Raw genomic sequence first — 21,832 nt, 5'->3', positions numbered from 1 at the left:
GTCACTAGTGTGGTCCTGCCACACTGATGCCGGGCTCACTCCGGCCGGCTGAGGCACTGCAGGGGCAGCCAGGCAGGGAGTGGCTTCCCCTGGGGCTGGGCACACAGGGGATGGGACCCTGCAGGCTCTGGCACTTTCCTGGAGCCTGAGACCCAGGGGAGGGGCCTGGCCCAGGACCCACAGCATCCAGCTCCACCCCCCACCTGCATGTGGCTCTGGCCAAAGCCTCTGAGCTATAGCTTCCCATGCAAAGGAGCTGGGGGGGGCGCTCAGGAGCTGAAGTTTGGGGGCGGGGTGGGGGCGTGAGCTTTGGTCCCAGATGCCCCTTCGGGCTGGGCCGGGGTCATTCTCATAGGCATGGTGTCCTCCAGCTCTGAGGTTGAAGCCTCTGTTCCCTGTGTCCGCCTTAGCCTCCTGAGCTTGCTCCCGGGGAGCGGACTCCACTGCCTGCCTGGGACAGCGGAACCTCCCGTGGCTCAGACCCACGCCACCGCCACCACCACTGGCACACACAAGAGCCCAGAGCCATCCAGAGAGCCACCCCCCACCCCACGCCCCACAGTGCAAAGGCACCACACAAGGTCATCTCTTCCTGCCTCCCCCAGAAGCCTCAGCTGCCCCCATGTCCACCTGTCTCCCCATGCTCACACCTTGTCCTGGCCAGGCACGCCACCTGCTCAGCCCCCACCTGGCCACCGGCCCTGTCAGCCTCGCAGGGTGACAGAAGGCACTGCAATGGGGAAGCCAAGGGACAGACACGTATCCAATACATGTGCCCAGCAGGAAAGAGGTCACCACACAGCCGTGTTTGGGTCCCATGGAGAAACGTCGTCAGCTTGGAGCTGTGACTGATGCTCCTGCAAGGGCAGCGGCGTGGGCCTGGGTTCTGGCAAAATCAGCAGCTTCCGCCCCCGCCCCTGCCAAGACATCATGGAGCCCTCACCCTGCACCTTGCGTCCTGCAGAGCAGGGGGCTCACGGGACCTTCGAGGTGGAGGAGACGGGGCCTCCACGCTCAGCACGCTCGGCACACACGGCACACTCCGCACTCCCAGGGCGTGGCGTGGCCCCATGGATCCACGGCTGCTGTGGGCTTCACAGCAGCACCAGCACAGGGGCCACACGGCAGTGGGGGCAGATGGAGGACCCTGACCCCCAGGGACGCCAGTCCATCGGGGCGGCCACATCCCCAGGTTGGGCCCCGTGTGTTGAGTCCCTGTGCCCTGCTTCTCCAAATGCTCTCCCCAGGAAGGTGATGCCAAACACTGGAATCCAATCAGTGCAGGCACAATTGTTCGCTGTGTGAGGCCCGACCCGGGCTCCACAAGCCCCTGGCGGTCCTGGGTGGCCCACGTGACTGCGACTGCCATTCCAGCCCCAGAGGAGGGGTGTGTGCTCCCTGTGGGACAGCTGACGACACGCCCGACACCCTCACTCCACGTTGGCAGGATTCACCTGCTATACTTGCAAACTCCTCCAGGTCACCTCGGTTTCTGTCTCTGTGGCCAAACGGCTCCTTTCGGTGCGTGGGTGTGTGGCACTGTGCACACTGCTTCCAAGAAAGATAATGAATTCAGCAAAAACAATCGGCCCGGCCCCACCAGGAGCCAAGCACTTCCTAAGCCTCCACTGGCTGCCCGGCACCGGGGGGCTGGGGTGAGGGGACACGGGGGGAAGGGGCAGGGCTGGGAGGTCCCTGGCGAGTCCACCCTACTCCTCCCCGTTGAGCCCAGCCCACAGTCTCACACTCCACAGAACCCAGAGCCACGTCACGGGTGCCATGGGAACCACCAAGTCCCTGGTTTGTAAGGGTAGAGGTTCTGTGGCCGTGGCTACCTGAGACAGACGCTTAATTTCAAAACTCCATGGCCTGGCTGAGAACCCAGGCTCACACGGACCTGAGGAACACGGCTAGGCAGATGCAGCCCCACTGTGGGTGGTGGGGGTGGCAGTGCCTGGAGAGGGCGGCTGGGGGCGCTCGGGAGAGTGGTGGCACCATACCAAGTCCCGGCCATCTCCTGGGCCACAGTTGAGTCACGAGCCAGGGCTGCCCAGGCCTGGGAGGCCCTCGGCCCCAGCCCAGCTCCCACCAGGGGCTCAAGGAGCTGCAGCCATGGGGCTGGGGGCTCCAGGGCCACTCGCTCCCACCTGGGCAACAGCAGAAGACACACAGGAGGGAAGATCTCCAGGCATGAATGGAGACAAGGAGTGATGGCCAGTGGGGCAGGACTGCTCGCTGTGACGGGCCCAGTCACCAACAGTGGGGGACACGGGGCGAGGGGAGCTGGCCTCTTCACCCGTCCCCTGGTCAGCCATGGCCGCGGGGTGGGGTGTGCTCTCCTGGGTTTCAAACTTGATCGTGCATCAGACGCAGCAAGAGGGACCCAGGGGTATGGACGCCCAACACCCCAGATCTGAGCTGCATGGGGAACGCGGTTCCCCAGGCCCGGTGGGTGTCGCTGGCCCTGGGCCTCTGCTGGCTTAGGTTGTCTTCAAGATCCAGGGGCCGTCTGGGAGGGGGCAGGGTCCCTGGCATGAGTGAGCTGCTCTCTCTGTCACTGCTATCAATCTCCATGCTTGGTGTCTCACGGGCGCCTGGTGCTGGCAGAGCTGAGCCCGCAAGTGTGTGTCACCTCGGCTCCAGGGCCAGCGCTCCGGGGTCCAGGCCCAGTGATATCACAGATACTCTGGCCGAGAGGTGGGGACGGCTGCGCCTGGGCTGCACCACGGAGGACCCAGCAGCTCCAAGCCCCAGGTCCTGACCAGGTGAACCCGCGGGAGCCCCTCCAGCCGGGGGCTGGCTCGGCTGAAGCCGCGCCTGCCGTTTCGCTCAGAAACACAGACATCAGACATTTGATGGCTTCTATTTTGGTTTCGACACTCCATTTTGGCAGTGCTCTCTCGGGAGCTGGGGAAAACACTTTTCTCTACCATTTTTAATCTTCTTTTATTTATCAAACTTAGCTCCTCTTTTGGTGGATTAAAACAGACTTGGAGAGAGTCTGGAAAAACAAACTCTTGAAACAAGATGGAGCAACTGGCTGTTTGCAGCCCCTGCTGAACCCAGCTGCGGCGGTCTGTGGCGGTGGCCTATTGCCTTCAGCCATGGCTGCCCCATGCAAGGGGCACCTCCTCCAGTGGCCGGCACGGTGGCATTTGGAACCTCAGAGGAGGGCTTGACTATGGGTGTCCGTCGGTCTGGGCCCTGGTTGGGGGCACCCAGGTGCACACCTGTACCCCTTGGAGGGCTCCCAGATAGGCAGAAGGAGGCAGGATAGACACTTTCCAGTACACACTCCCCACTCACGCTGGGGTCTGCTCTACAGCTGGCCCCACCCCAAGGCCCCTGGTCCCCTGGAGGGGTGTCGGGGAGGCTGGGAAACCACAAGAGCACCTCTCCCGCAGATGCTTCCTCCTGCCCCACACGCCCAGAGGGCAGGCAGGGTGCAAGAAGTTGCCGAGGGTCTCAAGGGCCACGTGGTGCCCAGTGGGACCGAAATCTACTGAATGCATCTGTGACTTCCCAATGGCGGGTCTGACTCAAGGCCCTGGCCCAGGTCATGCGTGTGCAAGACCAGGACAGACAGGTCCCCCGAAGGGCAGAGCACAGCGAGCTATGAGTGTCACTGGGATCGCACCAGCCGTGAAGACCTGAAGGGAGGCCAGGGAGGGGGCCTTGCCCCCCAGGGAGGGTGCCCGTCTCCCAGGCTGGCTGGAGAGCCCCCTCCACCTGCCAGCCACCTGCAGAGCCAGCCCCCGGCTCCTCGGCTGACCAGGGACCGCGTGGAGGCCCAGCCTGGCCCCCGATTCTCCTCCCAGCTCGGCGCTGGGTCTCCGCTCCCCAGACAGCCCCTGCCTGAGACCCCGACCCTGGAGCCATCCTCCCCAAGGCTGCCGAGCCGACAGTGCACAGCATGCAGTGCTCCCACCCTCATTCATTCATTCACTCATTCATTCATTCACCCGGCAGTGACCAGGCGAGTCTGCGGACAGTGCTTCTGGCAGGGGTGGGGCTGCTGGCTCTTCCAGAGCAGGGGTTACCACAGGGGCTTCCTTCGCCCTGTGCTCTGGGTTCCGTGGTGCTCACACCCCCTCCACTCACTCAGGTGCCTGCCAGTGCCTCCCACTGCTGGGGACCACTTTGTCAGGGGCACCCACCACGCAGAACCAGGGCAGCCTCGGCTCTCTCCCCTGCACGATGCCCGGCCTTGCTCCAAATCCCAAGGGCATGGTACGAGTGTTCTGGACACCCCATGAGCACCTACTGGGCCACGGGGGCCCAAGACACCCAGGTCGCCGCCCTCGGGAGACCCCCATTAGGGTGAAGGAGCAGTCGAACAACGACCACGTCACCAGGGGTGCCCAGCACGGCCCCCACCGGGCAGGGCTGGCCCGGACAGCTGGGCACCAGGCAAGAAGGCGGCCACAACCTGGTTGGGCCAATGGGATTCAGCAAGCAGGGGCGCTGCGGGAGGAGGGTGCAGGCAGAGAGAAGAAATGGAATATTCTTTTTTTTTTTTTTTTTTTTTTTTTTTTTTTTTTTACAGGCAGAGTGGACAGTGAGAGAGAGAGACAGAGAGAAAGGTCTTCCTTTTGCCGTTGGTTCACCCTCCAATGGCCGCCGCGGTAGCGCGCTGCGGCCGGCGCACCGCGCTGATCCGATGGCAGGAGCCAGGTGCTTCTCCTGGTCTCCCATGGGGTGCAGGGCCCAAGCACTTGGGCCATCCTCCACTGCACTCCCTGGCCACAGCAGAGAGCTGGCCTGGAAGAGGGGCAACCGGGACAGGATCGGTGCCCCGACCGGGACTAGAACCCGGTCTGCCGGCGCCGCAAGGCGGAGGATTAGCCTAGTGAGCTGCGGCGCCGGCTAGAAATGGAATATTCTATGGTCAAACTGTTCCCTTGAGGGCTTGAAAACTCACCAGGGACCCTGTTCTTCAGGACTGCATTTGGGGACAGCGCAGGTCATCACCGGCAGGAGGATTCTTCCTGCCGCCCACAGAACCACCAAGGGTTCTGCCCCTAGCAGCACCCATCTGCCCAGCTCTGCTGCACCCTCAGCCTCCGCGGCCTGGCCTGGGGCTGGATTCAGAATCTCAGCCCTGACCCAGCCTCCTCCTCGACACGCCCCCAGCACCCTGAGACCCCAACCACATCTTGTTTGCTGCCCTGTCCCCGTCCGGGTGCCCAGTGGTGCCCCACATGGCCAGAATCAGGAAGTCGGGGAGCAGGCATCCCCACAGCCTGGTGGACAGGTGTTCTCCTCAGCAAGGGCTCGCGGGGACGCCCAGAGTTAGTGCCTGGCACGCGTGGAGACGTGACCAAAGTGAGCAGCAAGATGCCAGCCACCTCGGCACAGCTGGGCCTGCTCGTTCCCTGCCTCGGGGGACGCTGGTGTGGTGCTAGTGTAATTAGTGCTGGGTTCTCCCCGCTCCCAGTGCTGCCGCTCCTGTGAACCCAGCTCCAATTAGCACCCGCGCCAAGGCTGCACCTTCCTGCAAAACGCTGCCCTGCCAAGCCCAGGACAGGCCAGCAGTGGGGACAGCAGCCTGGAACTGTCCCCACACTGGACACCTGCCAGCCATGTCAGAACGAGCACGCAACGCGGGGGACACCACGGTCACAGCAGTGGGGGCACAGGGGCTCAGTTGCCGGCACAAGGAAGCATCCTACGGTCACTCAGGGTGAGTGGAGATGGCGCCGCCCTCGGCCTCCACCGCCCTCTCTGGGGATCTCGGCTGGGTTCCTGCAGGGACCCTGGTCAAGCTCTCACCAGGACCGCCCCCTCCCACCCCAGCCAGCTTCTCAGCCAACTCCTGTTACTGCCGGCGAGAACCGCTGCCGAGCACACTGGCAAACAGACCCGCTCTGCCAGCCGCCGCCTGGAATGGCGGCCGCACCTCTCGGGTCGTAGTGTAAGGACAAGGACGGAGGAGTTGGCAAATCACGGGTCCCCCGGGAAAGAGCAGAATGGGCAGGAATCAAGCTCGGATCCAGGAGAGGATGGAGGAGTCCTTGGGAGCCATGGACAGCAAACTCCTGGAGAGATCTGTGCTCGGCTCGTCTTCCTGGGCCAGGGGGTGGGGGGAGGTCACTGGTTCTGCTGGGAGCTGGGGACGCCCCAAGGGCCGCAGGCTACAGCACCTCTGTTGACCAGGGGGCAGCGCTGGGGCTCTGTCGGCTGCAGGAGGCCCTGTGAGGGGCTCTCCCCCGGGGGGGCAGCCAGCGTGTGCTGCCCCAGGCCCTCCTGGTATGCACGCAGGGACAGCTCCCCCGGGCAGCCTTGGTCCCTGGGCGCTGGCCTGTCCCCAAGGCTTCAGTGTCCCTTGCATTCAACCACAAGGGTGACGCACACTGGGACCCAGGTGCACCCCCCAGCGCGGGGGGATGTGGCGGGGAGAGTCTGGGAGGACAACGGCACGGCCCAGGGTGCCCCAGACACCGGACTCATCTGCCGGACATTACAGCTCCCTGGAGCTCAGTTCTGAAGGGGACAGCGGCCCCAGTGTGGCAGGGCTGGCAAGAAGCGGGTATAAGGGTGTGTGTGTGGGGGTTCTGAGCACCACCAGCTCCTGTCTGGACTATTCTGCCAGCCTCCCACTTCGATGTCTGACCCCAACCCAAGCCGCCCAGTGGCCAGCGAGAGCCTCCACGGTCTACTGGGCTCCGCCCACCTCCTGCTGCCCCCCACCCTGTGCAGGCCATGGTGGGTTCCGAACAGGCCACACTTGCAGCTGGCTGAGGCGGGGAGGGGCCCGTCCAGCTCCTTCCTGCCGTCCAGGGTGTGCTGACGTATCCTGCCCTGCCAGGTGCTGCCTGAAGCCCTCCTGCCCCTCTGTGGCAGACAGTGTCCAGCATGGAGGCACCTGCTCTACGTCCAGGGGTCCATTCCCCCCGAGCAGGCACCCTCAGGGCCCTGCACTTCAAGCCTCCAACATGACCCCCGCCTGGCTCCCGCTGAAGCTGCACCTGCTTGGAGCGCACATCCAGGGGTACGCAGGGAAAGTCTTCCTGACTACGCCACCCAGCTCAGCCTGCCTCTGCCATCAGGAAAAGTCCACGCGGTAATTCTCGCTGCTTTGGCCCAGGTGCCAGGAGGCAGATCATCTGCTTTTCCTGCTGGTAAGCGGTGACAGCCCCCGTTGCCATCCCCCGTGCGCACCTCAGAGCCGCCCGTGTCCTATTATGGTGTCTTCTCGCCTCCGATTATCTGGCAAACAAACCAATTTGGGAGCCCACCAGGGTCTTTCTGGTCACCTCTCCTGGGCCCCGGCAGGGCTGGCCTCGCCCGCGTCTTCCGACAGCCAGTGTCCTCCGTGAGATGGAAAAATGTCATTATTTACCAAGAAAGCCAGCTCTGAAAATGCCAATTACTCTGCAGGTCAGCAGAAGGCCCCGGGGTACTGCCGGCTTGGGAACGCAGGCCGGGCCCCTCGCTGAGACTGGGCTCCCGCACAATTTCCAACACAGACGCTGAAAACACAGGGCAGTCAAGAGACAAATGTGGTGGGATTCTAGTGCTTTCCCTGGGACCTGCACCCAGGTCTCCCACCAGGGACCTCTGCCTGTAGCCTGGAGTGCCGCCTGGACCCCCGGCTGCGCACTCCCTGCTCTGCCGCGCTGAGCTCTGGGGCAGGACCCAGCTGCCTGGGGACGGGCTCTGGGGAGAAGGGGCACAGCTGTGTCCACTGTCACCTGGAGCCCAGAACCCACAAGGGGCCCTGTGGGGCATGGAAGGCACTGCACCTCAGCCTTTACAAGTCCTGCCCCTGCCCCATCAACCCTGGCCCCTGCCCCAATTTCTGGAGTGTCCTCCACCCAGGGACTTTGGGGCTTCTTCCAGACGCCCCTCGCATCTGTCCCTCTGACAGGCACCTCGCTGGGCTGTGGTCACAGAGGTGAGCAAGCAGGAGGCGGCTGCCCTGAGCCAGCTGCAGCCCAGGGTGGGCACTCTGGTGAGGGCCAAGGGGACAGGAAAGGGCCTGGCAGTGCCCTGCCTGTGTGGTGTCCCTGGCTGTGGTCCCCCTGGCTGTGGCCCCCCTGGCTGTGGTCATCAATGGCTGTGGTTCCCCCGGCTGTGATCCCCCTGGCTGTGGCCCCCTTGGTGTGGTCCCCTTGGCTGTGGCCCCCCTAGCTGTGGTCCCCTTGGCTGTGGCCCCAGATGTGGCCCCTGGCTATGGTCATCCCTGGCTGTGGCCCCTCGATAAGGTCCTCCTGGCTGTGTGGCCCCTGACTGTGGTCCCCCTAGCTATGGTTCCCTCTAGCTGTGGCCTCTGGATGTGGCCCCTGGCTGTGGTCCCCCTGGTTATGGCCCTCAGCTGTGGCCCTTGGCTGTAGTCTCCCTGTTTATGGCCCCTGGCTGTAGTCCCCCTGGTTATGGCCCCTGGCTGTGGTCCCTGGCTGTAGTCCCCCTGGCTGTGGCCCCCCTGGCTGTGGTCATCAATGGCTGTGGTTCCCCCGGCTGTGATCCCCCTGGCTGTGGCCCCCTTGGTGTGGTCCCCTTGGCTGTGGCCCCCCTAGCTGTGGTCCCCTTGGCTGTGGCCCCAGATGTGGCCCCTGGCTATGGTCATCCTTGGCTGTGGCCCCTCGATAAGGTCCTCCTGGCTGTGTGGCCCCTGACTGTGGTCCCCCTAGCTATGGTTCCCTCTAGCTGTGGCCTCTGGATGTGGCCCCTGGCTGTGGTCCCCCTGGTTATGGCCCTCAGCTGTGGCCCTTGGCTGTAGTCTCCCTGTTTATGGCCCCTGGCTGTAGTCCCCCTGGTTATGGCCCCTGGCTGTGGTCCCTGGCTGTAGTCCCCCTGGCTGTGGCCCCCCTGGCTGTGGTCATCAATGGCTGTGGTTCCCCCGGCTGTGATCCCCCTGGCTGTGGCCCCCTTGGTGTGGTCCCCTTGGCTGTGGCCCCCCTAGCTGTGGTCCCCTTGGCTGTGGCCCCAGATGTGGCCCCTGGCTATGGTCATCCCTGGCTGTGGCCCCTTGATAAGGTCCTCCTGGCTGTGTGGCCCCTGACTGTGGTCCCCCTAGCTATGGTTCCCCCTAGCTGTGGCCTCTGGATGTGGCCCCTGGCTGTGGTCCCCCTGGTTATGGCCCTCAGCTGTGGCCCTTGGCTGTGGTCCCCCTGGTTATGGCCTCCAGCTGTGGCCCCTGGCTGTAGCCCCCCTGGCTGTGGCCCCTGACTGTGGTCCCCCTGGCTGTGGTCCCTGGTTTGTGCAGCTTGCATCTCCCTGGACAGAAGTAGGCTGTGACATTTGTCCTGAGCCTGCAGGGAGACCCCCACTGCTTGGTCCTGCCAAGCGGCCTGGGGGTCCAGCTGCTGCTTATTTTTTTCCCCGAGATTCATTTATTTATTTGAAAGGCAGAATTACAGCACGAGACGGCAGGAGAAACAGAGGTCTCTCACCTGCTGGTTCACTCCCCAGATGGCCACAATGGCCCAGGCTGGGCCAGACCGGAGCCAGGAGCAGGGGATCCATCCGGGTCTCCCACGTGGGCAGGAGGGTCCTAAGCACTTTGGCCATCTTCTGCTGGTTTCCCACGCCATGAGTGAGGAGCTGGGCTGGAAGTGGAGCAGCTGGACTTAAGCCAGTGCTCAGATGGGATGCAGGCATCACAGGCAGTGGCTTCCCCACCGCATCACAGTGCTGGCCCTGAGCCCAGTATCTCATAGCTGCCGGAGGTCCACGGAGGTCAGGTGTGCTGAGGCCACCCAGAGGGCCAGCATGTGGCCGGGACAGGATCCGAACCCTTTCCTTCCACCCTATACACAGGCCCCAGGCATGGGGATATGGTGAGAACGGAGCACAGCTTCCCACAGCCGGCCCCCCAGCCCCCCCTTAACCGCTAACCTGTGATGGGTGGGGCTGAGGGGATCCAGTGCTCCCCTCCCATCTGCGCCTGTGCACTCACAGGCAGAGGAAAGGGACAGCCTGGAACATTCCAGAACATTCTGTACCACCAACACGCTCTGCCAGCACGGAGCTATCTGGCCCGATTCAACAGGGTTTCCCCAGCTGCTGCAGACCAGAGCCTGGCTGGATCTTGATGTGGGCAGCAGCATCCTGCACACCGAGTGGCCTCAGAGGGGCTCCTTGACTGGTCCACGGCCCCTGGTAGGGGACCAAGCTCAGCAGGGCCCAGGCCGGGGCACCCCAGGAGCGCCAGCACCTCCTCCCTACATGGCGTCCTGCGCACGTGTTCCCCTTGGCAGCCGCAGACAAAGGCGCTCTGTCCGGGCAGCGTGGAGCCACGGTGGAAGCCACTGCACACAGAGATCCAAGAGTCAAAACACCAGGCCGTCTGGAGATGCTGCATTTTGATACCCAGGCTGGAGTCCTCCTCGCTCCACCGCGTGTCTGGCAAAGCGGGGGCTGCCAGGAGCCAAGGGACCCTCTTGCCGGCCGGGGGAGCTTGGGCCGGCAGCGCGCGGCCACTGTGGGTGTGTCTCTGTGGACGCCTGACTTGTGGGCTGACAGAGGAAATGTGATTGCTGGCTGGTTCCACGGAGGGAAAGCCCTCGCATGGACAGTCCCCTCTGTGTCTCTGCACAGAGCACCTGGGGCTGCTGCCACTCGCCCCAAGGCAGTCGGCTGCTTTCCAAGTCTCCCTCGTTAGCTGAGACTCGCCTGTGTGTGCAGGGCTGCGGGGGAGCAAGAAGAAGCAGTCCCACGCCCACACACGGACGCTCGCCTGCGCCCAGCAGGGCACTGGAGCAGACACTCGTGTCTGTGTGCACATGTGGCGCAGGGCGTGCATCTGAAAGTGCATGTCTGCTTGTGAGTGCAGGCATGCATGTGTGTGTGCTCGTGTATGGCACATCAGCAGTGTGTGTCATATGCAGGCTCAAGTCTGGGTCTGCATGTGTGCACATGTGTCAATGTGTGCATATGCTCTGTGCATGCATGAATGTGTGCATGTGCAGGCATGTGTGTGTGCATGTGTGTGCCTGGGTGTGAGCGGTGTGTGCATGTGTAATAAGCCCATACCCACACGTGTGTGCACACAGAAGCCACGTGACAGACGTCTGCCCACAAAGGACGCCCATTCTCTTGGTCCCCAGGGGTGTGTGTGATGTACACGTGGCGGCTCCACACGCATGCACACACGTGGCTTATCTAGGTGGAGGTGCACGTGTGTGCCTGTGAATGGCACATACGATACATTTCTGTGAGTCACGGAGCAGCAGGACATTTTCACTCCAGTCTGTGGAGTCATTCCAATGCCTCCTGAGTCACCAGCGCACACGGAATGAGAACGGTCCCCTGAGGAGGGCTCCTCCAGGTCCTGGAGCCTGTTGGGGTGCCCACCGCCCAGCAGTTCTGAGCATTGACAGCCCCAAGGGCCAGGGACCCCAGAGCCTGGGGGGAGGGGCGGCGTCCCCAGAATGCTGCAGTAGCCAGGGTGACACCAGGTGGGTGACAAGCGGAACCAGGATGAGAGCAAAGCACAGACGTCTACCTTGAGGCTGCTGCTGGCCCAGAGTGCCCACCCAGAAGCTGCCTCACCTTTCTGCTCCCCGCATGGCCAGGGGCACCCCCCCATGGCCACCATCTCACCCCCTGCTAACCCTCACTCACTGGCTGTGCCCCGTGGCCGGGCACTGCATCCACCTGCACACCACCTGCGGCACAGATCTGCCTGTGCCGACCACCACGACCAGGCCCTCCCTCTGCCCTGGCCTCCAGCCCCGCCCCTCGCTGCCCTGGACCTGCTGCAGGCTGGACTCAGCCTCTCCTCACTGCCCCGCCCACTCCCTTAGTCCTCAGCTCTGGCTCTGCCTCACCTGCTTTCTTGCCCACCTTGGGGGGGAGACGCAGGTGGAGGAGGGGGCCCCAGCACAAGGGTGTTGACCCTTGCTGAGCCCTGGGGTGTGACCCTTCTCCCCACTCTGATTGCACCCCCAGAGCTGTCCCAGTTGTCCTCAAGTCCCGTGTCCTGCTCTGACCGAAGCTCCTCAGCCCGGCCCCGGCTGGCAGCCACTCTGCCCAGCAAGGACGGCAGGGGGAGAGGGGGAATGATGTGGGGCAGGGGGGATCCGGGGTTCTGGGTGACGCTGTCTCACTCTGCTGCGAAACGAGACGCCCAGAGGGCAGATGCACATTGGCAAACCTTCTAGATTCTTCCAGATCCTTCTACAGACCTCTCCCGGTGGCCCAGGGCGTGACCACTTCCTGGGCTCCAGGGCTGGTTGGGATCCTGGTTTGACTTAATTGACCCCCACACTATGCCGAGCGCCTCCCGTGGGTGAAGCTCCAGCTCTGATCCCAGAACTAGGTCCTGGGGCCCGCAGTGGGGGGCAGGCTGTGCCCCTATCACAGCCCCGGTGAGCTCGGGGCCCTGGCACTGCTGAGCCGGGACCATCTGCAGCCGCACTGAGACAGCACAGGGACACTGGGTCCAGGGCTGGGCTGAGGTCTGACCTCCACACCCTCCTCATGCCAGGACCCTCGGGAGGGACCAAGGCACACGTGGGGCTGCCCCTCCCACCTGGGCCCCCAGTGCCCACTCAGCCCCTCCTGAGGGCTGCCTCCCGCAGGGAGCACACAGGTCTCATAGCCCAGGATACTCTCCCAGCTCTGCCACCCTCAGACAGCTGGTGGGAGACCAGCAGGCGTCTGGACACCCCTCAGCCTCATCAGCTCTGAAGCTAACAGGTTCCTGGGGATGCCAGCCACCGCCCCCCAGAACCACACTCACAGAAGCACCCTGGGGTTCTGCCAGGCTGGTCACACACCCTGCACCTTCCTCCTCCTCTTTTTCTTTTCACAGGGGCCTCAGAGCCACGTGTCAGGTGGCAGTCTCGCGAGATGGACCAGCCTGGGTCTCAGTGGCTGGGCTGGAGCAACACACAGGATGTGGCATCCACAGTCGGCAACCTGAGACCCTGAGGCCCAGCCATCAGCCAGCAATGCCCAGTGCATCCTTCTGTTTGCACCTGAGACCAGGATGCCCCAGGCTCTGTCCCTGAAAAAAGGCAGGTGCACAGGGCTGAGCAGGAGCCTGGCATCTGGAGAGGGAGGGGAGGGGCGGGGTCAGGACGGAGCTGCCCGCCTCTGACCCAGGGCTGGATGCTGACCTCTGGGGACAGGAAGCAGCAGCTCGGTCTGCAGATCAGGCCCATGCCAGCCCGTGGACATGCGCCCTCTGCCTGCCCTGCCGAGGGTCTCTGGGTCCTCCCTGCACAGCTCAAGCTCCCCGGGGCTGGTGGGTTGACAGCAGTGCCTGGGAGACCAGGAGATTCCTCGTGGTGGCTGGCAGCTCCTGCCACACTGAAGCCTGCACGGGTGTAGGGTGAGGGGGGCGCCTCTCGGAGCTCCTGTGAGGACCCGGCAGGGTGCAGAGGGGGCAGCCCTCCCTACAGGAGCCACCGCCCACTGGTCCCTGAGGGGCCAAGGTGGAACTTTCTGGATGAGGCGCACAGACACCCTGAGCCGCCTTCTGGCAGGTTTGCTTCTAGCCTGTGCAGGAGGACCTCATGTCTCTCCTGCTATGGAAAAACCTAGGACTTAGACGCAGCCCTAGGTGGCCCCGGGATCCCTCCCAGCTGGGACAACCTCCCTGGCTCCCCTGAGCCCGGCCAGCTGGATCTCACAGGGGCAGGTGTGGACAGCGCTGCCCACTGCTCACCTGGTCTTGGAGAGCTGGGCAGGCCCCAGCCGTGCTTGTGTCCAGCAAGGACAGAGCGGCCCAGCACCCCCACCCCTGGGCACGCCTACAGTGGAGGGCCCCACTCACCCCACACCTTCTTCCCCAAGCCACGCTTTCCAGGGGCCCCACCTGCAGGCCAGGTGGCAGCCAGGGGCTCAGGCTGCTGGGGCCGCTCATCCCTCCCTCTGCAGGCCTGGCCGGGTCCGCCCTGCAGGCCAACATGACTTGCACAGCTGCCTCTGTCCTCTGTGCCCAACCTGGGGAGATGGTACTCCCTGGAGGACAGCACGCAAGAGGTGGGCACTTGCACGTCCTGCTTTCCTGCTGCAGCCATGCCATCTCTGACGGTGGGGACGTGTCGGACACTCCGTGCCAGCGCCCCCTCGTTCCGCGTTTTTTTCCCCGTTTGTTGGCAAGAGGCTGACGGTGATTTCATTTCTGATCTGCCCGTTCAGTGTTCTGCTTCCTGCCTGTCGTCAGTGAGACTGGCAGCTGTCCCTTCCTTCCCAGGGATGGCGCCGGCACCTCAGCTGCTCTCTGACTGCAGGATGGAGGTGCCAAGCTGCTGTGTCATAGGTCAGGAGGTGAACCTCCTCTGTAGGGTCCGCTGTTCTCCCGCGTGTAGGCAGGGTCCCTGCGAGTGGCTCTGCTGTTTGGTTTGTGTGTAACCCTGAGCGGATGAAACACCCAAAGCCAAGATCCTGTCTAACCTGGCTGGTGTCGGACTCCAGCACAAGGACCCATCCCTGAGGTTCAGGGGCCCAGTCTGGTGTCCACGACGGGGAGGGGGTAGGGAGGCTGACCGTGTTGCCAGGCCACACATTGCTGTGTGTGGAGATGGTGTTGAGATGAAGGATCTGGGTTGCCTGCCACGAGCACCCTGAAACACACAGGTTCCTGGCCTGGCCTTCTGACCCAGTCCACATAATACAGACACTGGACAGTGCTCCACAGAGAAATGATTTGTAAAGGCCCGCCAAGACCGTAAGGAGGCCACGTGGTCAGACCACATGGAGTTGATTTCAGGGAGGGGATGCATGTGTCCCGAGAGGACCTCTGAACTCCCACAAAGCCTAATCGTTCCTTTGCCATCTTATCAGCAGGAGCTTTGTGGGTGTCCTGGGTCCTGGCGCGTGGCAGCTCTCGGCTGTCCCAGTGGGCATTGGGCCGGGACCGGGCAGGCCCTGCTCTTGGCTGTGGGGGCCGGCCGGGTGCTCTGAGCTGCTGGGGAGGAGGGCTGGGGCTGCCTTTGCTTTCTCAGCCTTTGGGGGGAGGTGCTGTGACACATGCCCCCACATTGCCTTTGTGGTGGCGCCCACGTCTTCCTGAAGTGACCGTGTCTGCTGCTCCTCCAGCCCGGCGTGTGTGCACCACGGGGTGAGCGACCCACAGACTCGGCCTGCCACCCGAAAAGTACATTTATCGCTACCTTTAAGACCTCATCGATTCCAAGTTTAGTTTCCTTCTCTCCTGTCACTCTTCCCACAAAATGAGTTGAAGACAACAGTATTTTTCTCGATTTGCCTGGTTGTGACTTTTTAAAAATAAAAGAAAGGAAAGCTCTGACCCAGGCCTGGAGCCCCCTCCTCCTGGCCCTGCAGCCTCTGGCCTCGGGGCTCTGGACCCACAGCTTCTTGCCAGTTCAGTGTGGATCTGGGTGTGAGCAGTGTTAAGAGGGAGACTCCCTGCTGTGCTCTCTGCTCGCGGACAGCTCCGGCACGGGCGGGCCTCGGCTGCCAAGCCTGGCACCGGCGACAACAACATGGATCCCTAGGGTTTCTCGAGAGGATTCCGAGGGTGGGGCTCGTGGTGCACACACACTGCTCTGTTGTCTGTGCTGGTTCCGGCTACCTGCCCCTTAAATGGCCTCGGGGGACACAAGCTTGCTGGGCTCCCGGGGTCTGGACTGGGGCTCCCGCGAGATCAAGATGAGCGGGGTGCAACATGGCCATCACATCTGTCCTTGACCCTGTCCACTCCAGGCTGGACTGGCCCTACATGGTGGAGGGGGGTGCTGGCGCAGACCCTGTCTCCCCTGCACATGCACATCCTGACTTTCCACCAGCCGACCAAGCAGAAGTCACAAGGGGACTTGGAACGCACGAGCTGATACCCGAAGGCGGGGACCTCAAGGAAGGAAACCACGGAACCACCCCACGCCTCCCCCAGGAACAGCCGTCCCATCTCACGGGCGATGTCACTGCTAATTTTTCCTAATGACACATTCAAGAAAGAAAGCAAAACAAAAGAACCATCAACTCAGCATTTGTAACAACATATTTTGACAGCATATTTTTAAACTAATTCTCCTCTCCCAATGAAACTGCCGTCTTGCAATCTTTTTAAGTCTATTCAGTAGATACCAACATGATTACCTCATTCTTCTCACGAGGAAGACGCCGAGATACATAATGGCCGCGTGCGTGATCAACATGCAGATGGCTTCATGGCCGCTGTCCCCTCGGGGAGGACCTGGATGGAGGGGCAGCCGTGGGGACCTGGCCCGCTGGGCATTAACTGGAGTGAACGCAGCCCCTCCTGGGGCACCGCCCCCCATCCTTCAGCTGGGGCCGAGGCGGCCTCCAGGGAGGCTGGGCTGCAGCCCCTGTTCCCGCCCCGCCACTCAGTGGTCACCCCATGGGGTAGGGAGCACCCTTTGGCCCCTGGCAGAGCCAGGCAGCACCGCAGATGGGGGGAAGCAGAGTGGGTGCAGACAGCGTCCAGCCCCGGGCCTGGCCCGTGTCCCTCAGCTCCCGACCAGGAAAGGGAGGCGCAGGTGGCCCCCTGATGGTGCCCGTGACCAGCACAGTTCATGGGGTGTGCCCAGGCCTGCGCCTCCCGGACTAGGCCCTGTCCAGTCCAGCAGCATCAGGGAGGCTGGGGCCGGAGTGGAGCCGGGGAGGAGGACGAGGTCAGGTACACAGCCAGGCCTCTGCAGAGAGGAAAGTGCAGACAGGACAGCCGCTCCCGCGAGGGGACCTGGCCAAGGGCGTCGGCAGCCCCTGGAGTTTGAGAGATGCAGAATCCAGGGCTCCAACCCCAACTCCAAATCGGAAATCGTGGGCAGGGCCCAGATGTCTGTCATCCCAGGGGGCGGGGGCGGAGAACAGGGCAGAGTGGTCCTGAGGGAGGGTGGGGGCTCCTAGAGCCTGGAGAGGGAGACTGGAGAGACAGCTCCCAGGCAGGGCAGGCAGCAGCACGGGCGGGGACAAGGCCCTCGGGGGCACCCCCAGGCTGCCCGGGTCCCAATGGGACCCCCACACTGGGCAGGTGTGCTGGGCTGCGTAACGCCCCCAAGGAGCCGGGCCCTAAAACCGGGAAGCTGTAGACTTGGGGACAGGAGGGAGTCAGGACCCTGGGGTGGGGGTGGCCCTGGGCGACTCAGGGGCCCTGAGGGCAGTCACAGGTGCTCACAGGAGGAGCAGGGAGGGTGCAGACATGGGGACAGAGCTGAGGGCGGGAGTCACTGCTCCTTGGGGAGCAGGCGGTGAGGGTGCCGAGAGAGCAGGTGCAGGAGCCTCCAGGAGCCAGGGAAGACGGGGAGCAGACTCAGCCCTGCCCACACCCGGACCGGATGGCGGCCCAGTGACACTCGAGCCACAGCCAGGCCTCCAGGACTCTAGAGAGCAACCTGTGCCTGCCCTCGGATGCCTCTGAACGTGCTGTGCCCTGTGGCTCAGGGGGACACTGGGGGACATGGGGGACTCACGGGAACACAGACACACAGGGGACAGTGGGGGACACAGGGAACTCATGGGAGACTCACAGGAACACAGGGGACATAGAGGACACTGGGGGACATGGGGGACTCACGGGAACGAACACAGGAGTCATGGGGGACCCTGGGAACTCACGGAGGACTCATGGGAACACAGGAGACATGGGGGACACTGGGGAACAGGGGAACTCATGGGGACAGAGACACACAGGGGCACTGGGGGACACAGTGGGACAGGGAGACTCATGGGAACACAGAGGACATGGGGGATACTGGGGTATGGGGGGACTCACAGGGACACAGGGACACTGGGGGACACAGGGAGATACAGGGGGACATGGGGGACTCACAGGGACACGGGGACTCACGGGAACACAGGGGGATGTGAGGGACACTGGAGGATACAGGGGCTCAAGGGGGACATAGAAGGACATGGGGACTCATGGGGACAGACACACAGGAAACACAGGGGGACTCAGGGGGACTCACGGGGACACAGGGGGATGCAAGGGACACTTGGGGACACGGGGGCTCAGGGGGGACACAGGGGGCATGGGGGACTCATGGGGACAGACACACAGGGAACACTGAGGGACTCAAGGGTACTCACGGGGACACAGGGGACATGGGGACACTGGGAGACATGGGGGCTCAGGGGGCTTAGGGGGGAAACAGGGGGCATGGGGGACTCATGGGGACACAGAAACACAGGGAACAGAGGGGGACTCAGGGGGACTCACGGGGACACAGGGGGACATGGGGGACACTGGGAGACATGGGGGCTCAGGGGGCTTGGGGGGACACAGGGGGCATGGGGGACTCTCAGGGGCACAGGGGACACAGGAAACGCAGTGAGCACACTCCCGCCCTTGTCCTCAGCGAGGGCTGGGTGACTGACCCCTATCACGGCTCAGCCTCCGGCCCAGCAGAAAGACCCTGGCTCAGCTTCCCAGGGCAGCTGTGACTACAGGGGACCGAGCGGCCCCCAGGCTACTGGCTCAGTCCACGCCCCCTCCCCCAGTCATCGCTGTCATGGCAGCCTCTCTCCCTCCCAGCACCAACTCCCCACAGCTGAGTCTGTGGCTTCACCTCTTCCAGCCGGCATGGCTGTCCTGACCCCCTCTCGCCTGGCGCCATGGTAGTCCCATGCGACTAGCACCGGGTGGCCCTCACCCCGCCCTCGGGAGCTCCACAGTGGTGGGGCCTTAGCTCCAGGACCCTGTGGTCAGCACAGGAAGCCTCAGGACACCCAGGAGAGAAGTGCAGGTCTACAACACCGAGTTGTGGGTGGAGACGGCCCCATGCAGGGCCACGCCATCCACGGAGGAGCTACCCTCCTGCCCCACAAGCCAGGGTTGCCATGGGGCCCTCAGGGCAGGGACAGGGGTAGCCCTTGGTGGGGTTTGCAGGTCAAGTGGATGAGATCTCGGGGGCACTGGCACCCCAGCTTGGGGAAGCGGCCATGCCCATTCCTCAGAGACCACAGCAGGGCGTGTGCCCATGTGCATGCTCACTGGGGTGCAGGTACACACTGTGTATGTGTGCTGTGTGCACACACATGTGCTTTGTGTGCACGTGGCATGTCGTGTGCGAGTGCGTGCTCTTCCAGCATGTGCAGCAAGCACTGTGCATGGCTGTGTGTAGACTCACATGTTTGTGCTGGGTAGACATACTGTGTGGGTGCACTGTACATGCATGTGCATTGCAAATGTGTGTACTGCTTGCATCATCCACATGAGTGTTGTATGTGCGTGCACGCGTGTGCACTGTCCAGGGGTAGCACGTGTGCTCTGTGTGCCATTGGGGGATGGCCCCTGCCCCACCTGAGCCCTAGCCACCCTGGCCTCTGGAGGACCTGCTGCCCAGGGCCCCGGCCATCGGTCAGTGCCTCGGGCCCCACAGCTCCCCCACCCCCACTGGAGTGAGCAGGCAGGGCTGGACGGTGCAGCCAGGACCTGAGAGCTCACTCCTTGGCCCACCTGCTCAGCCTCGGGAGGGGTCCCAGGGGCAGCGTTGTCCCCGTGGCAGCTACGGGACAGGGATGCCTGCTGCAGGCGCCACTCAGAGGACAGGGCCGGAGGACGGGCAGCAAGTCACTGCCCAGGAAAGCCGAGGAGCGGCGTGTGGGTGCCGGGGAGGGACCGACTGTAGCTCCTGACCAAGGTGTGTGTGACAGGACATGGGGGTGGGGGAGTGTGATGGCCCCCCTGGGTGGGGTGGGGGAGTGTGATGGCCCCCCTAGGTGGGGTGGGGGGAGTGTGATGGCCACCCCAGGTGGGGTGGAGTGTGACAGCCCCCCTGGGTGGGGTGGGGGAGTGTGACGGCCCTCCCGGGTGTGGGGCATGGTTACTGCAGGGACTCCCTCACCTAAGGGCCTCTCGCCCTCGTGCCTGGCCTGCTGGAAGCTGAGCTTCCCACCTGTCACCTCCAGCTCCATCTTGCCCCAGTCATTGATGCAGGCATGCAGGGCCGCCCTCGGGTGAGCAGCTTCAGCTTGGGCATCCAGCTCTGGTGCACCACCCAGCACGCATGGGGGCACACGCCAGTCGCGATGGCATTCCTCTGGCTCTCCTTGAAGTTCCGGCAGTGGTACTTGAGGGCATGGAGGGCACGGCTGTCCAGTGGCTTGCCAGTGCCACAGCTGGGGGCCAGTGCATTCCCGTCAAAGGAGGCGGCGAGGAGCAGCCGCAGCCAGACCTGGTGCCGGGTTCCTGAGCTGCGCCCCTTGATGCACACCTTGGCGCCTGCCACAAGCTCCAGCTTCTCGGAGGGGTCACCCTTGTCCTGGAGCTTGAGGTGACAACGGGTGCCGATCTGGTCAATTAGCTCGGCTGGGAGCGAAGCCAATCTTGCCGCACCAGGATCTGACAACAAGTTCCGGGGGGGCCCTCAACCTTCTCGCTCCTCCTCGTGGTAGGAGCCGGGCTGTCGCTGGTGTAGGCACTCCAGGTGCCCGGGCTCCTGAGCTCTGATGTGCTGCACCTGCTCCCCATGCCCGCTGAGGCCGCCACCGCCCCACTGGCCGGCTGCCCAGCCCACCCCCTTGGCCAGGGCCACCCCCACAGGCTGCGGGGCCACCACCATGGGGCCTGCTGCGGGGGCTGCCGGTTTGCCGCCAGGTCCGGCATGGAGAACTTGGCCATCTTGCGGCTACTGCTGCCGCCGTGGCCCCCAGCCTCCTTGGGGCCACCGTCCCACAGCAGCTTGGCCCCGGCGTGCACTGCACCGAGTCCGACTCCTGCTGCTCTGTCCTGACCTGCGACACGAGGGGCAGCGGCGAGCTGCAGGCCGGCCAGCCGGAAGTCTGTGCCATGGGACTCTGTAGCTTGGATGAGGGCGCCCCTCCGCGTGCGGGCCCTGCAGTCGCAGCTCCGGGAGCTCACCTTCAGGAAGAACTCGGCACCTTTCTCCAGGATCTCCTGGATCTGCAGGAAGCCCACCATGTCCGTGAGCAGGATCTGGTCCCCCATGTTCGTGCTCAGCCGGCCGATGTAGCAGGAGCTCAGGGTCTGCTGGAACGACTGTGGCTGCATGGCCACCGGCAGCTCCACCACGGTGCTGCAGCTGCTGTTGCACAGTCCCCGGGAGTAGGAGCTGCTGGTGGCCAGCACGGCCCAGTGGGCCTCGAAGACCTAACCCCTGACCTCCACTGACACCTCACAGGGCAGCCCTGCAGCTGCTGTTCGCTGAGGCGTTCCAAGATGCCATTGCTGAAGTTGGGGATCTCCATATGCAGGCTCTGCACCATGGCAGGGCTGCACGGTGGCTGCACTCTGGGAGCTCCTGGGCAGGATCCGCAGCAGCGGTTGAGGCCCAGCCAGGGACCTTGGCCTCCACGGCCTTCGCCTCAGCAACTATGGCAGCTGCGGTGGCCACTCATTGTTAAATTTAATTGTTTTAAAAAATGTTGTATAAATGACTAAATTATGTGCTAATACAGATCTAGAAAATATTTGAATTATTAGTCCAAATATGATACCAATATAATATGGTTCCAAATATGTATCTATAATACATTATAGAAAATTATACTGTATCTTATATGATAGTTTCCATCCTAATTCTGGGTGTCTTTTGGACAGAAATCAATGTCTCGATGGATCTAAATTAAGAAAGCCAAAAAGCTACAATCCTGGCCACGAGTGTAAGACTACGTCACCCAGTCAAGCACTGAAGATCTCCAACACTTGATTAAGGAGAGACGCTGGGCTTCTACTGATGATGAAATTAGTGGTTAACAGACGAGATCATGATCACGGGAAGCTCAGCAAGTTAGAGAGCCCAGGGACGGATCCTAGCTGTGTGAACCCAGCGCTAAGAGGACAGTGTGGCAGACGGAGCTCTCAGAGCCAATCACACAGTTCCAAAGTCACCAGCCAACCAATCCCACTCATCTCACAGAGATTTCAGTAGAGAGAAAACAGAAAAGGCCAGGGCAGGATGAAAGGACTTTAAGCAGGACTCAGTCACAGGCA

The 21,832-nt window shown here is 63.0% G+C and overlaps 1 pseudogene; it reads right to left on the bottom strand.

Moving 5' to 3' along the window:
- The window catches only part of LOC133747004 (nucleus accumbens-associated protein 1-like), a 32,680-nt pseudogene extending 11,575 nt beyond the window's left edge, over positions 1-21,105 (bottom strand).
- Positions 21,106-21,832: the final 727 nt, after the last annotated feature.

This window comes from Lepus europaeus, chromosome 18 (assembly GCF_033115175.1).
Source record: "Lepus europaeus isolate LE1 chromosome 18, mLepTim1.pri, whole genome shotgun sequence".
NCBI lineage: Eukaryota > Metazoa > Chordata > Mammalia > Lagomorpha > Leporidae > Lepus > Lepus europaeus.
The sequence above is the reverse complement of the archived record's forward strand: the minus strand, read 5'-3'. Positions and strand labels throughout refer to the sequence as shown.